Source organism: Alnus glutinosa, chromosome 2, assembly GCF_958979055.1.
Source record: "Alnus glutinosa chromosome 2, dhAlnGlut1.1, whole genome shotgun sequence".
NCBI lineage: Eukaryota > Viridiplantae > Streptophyta > Magnoliopsida > Fagales > Betulaceae > Alnus > Alnus glutinosa.
Window position 1 is genome coordinate 12,981,994 of NC_084887.1, and position 773 is coordinate 12,982,766.

The 773-nt window shown below is 34.7% G+C and overlaps 1 pseudogene; it reads left to right on the forward strand.

Moving 5' to 3' along the window:
- LOC133860293 (protein Ycf2-like) overlaps positions 1-256 on the forward strand; it is a 4,782-nt pseudogene extending 4,526 nt beyond the window's left edge.
- The last annotated feature ends 517 nt before the right edge of the window (positions 257-773 follow it).

Genomic DNA, 773 nt, shown 5'->3' on the forward strand with positions numbered 1-773 from the left:
TTTCCCATCTCATGGAAAACCCTTTTCGCTCCGCTTAGCCCTATCCTCCTCTAGGGGTATTTTAGTGATAGGTTCTATAGGAACTGGACGATCCTATTTGGTCAAATACCTAGAGGAAAACTCCTATGTTCCTTTAATTACAATATTTCTGAACAAGTTCCTGGATAACAAGCCTAAGGGTTTTCTTATTGAGGATAGTGACGATATTGACCGTGACCTTGATACGAAGCTGGAGCTTCTAACTATGACGGCATGAACAACCACATGCAATAAACACACACCACACAGTCCTAATGAAACATAGAATCATTCCTCAGTAAGTACATCCATACTTACACTTTTCCCCGTGTAGTCCTTAGACTTCTTTTCTGCATAAAAATCCATCCATACAATAATATATAAATCAATTATCTATCAAACAAATCATTGGTTATAGACCCTCAACTCTCTATATTTATTATTATCCATCACTTCATTATATTTGAGACGATCACTTATGATAATCTTAAAACCTTGGTTCATAATTTGATGACAAGGCTATATGACCAATACCACCAAATATGAACTTGAAGGATTAAAATATATCATAAGGACAATAAGAGTAAATATGATCCACTCATGAAAGTCATAGATCAGTCATGAGGACAACGAAATATAAGTACGAAATATAAATACGATCAACTCATGGAAGTCATAAGATCAGTCATGAGGACAATAAAATTTAAATACGATCAACTCATGAAAGTCATAAGATCAATCATGAGGACAATGAA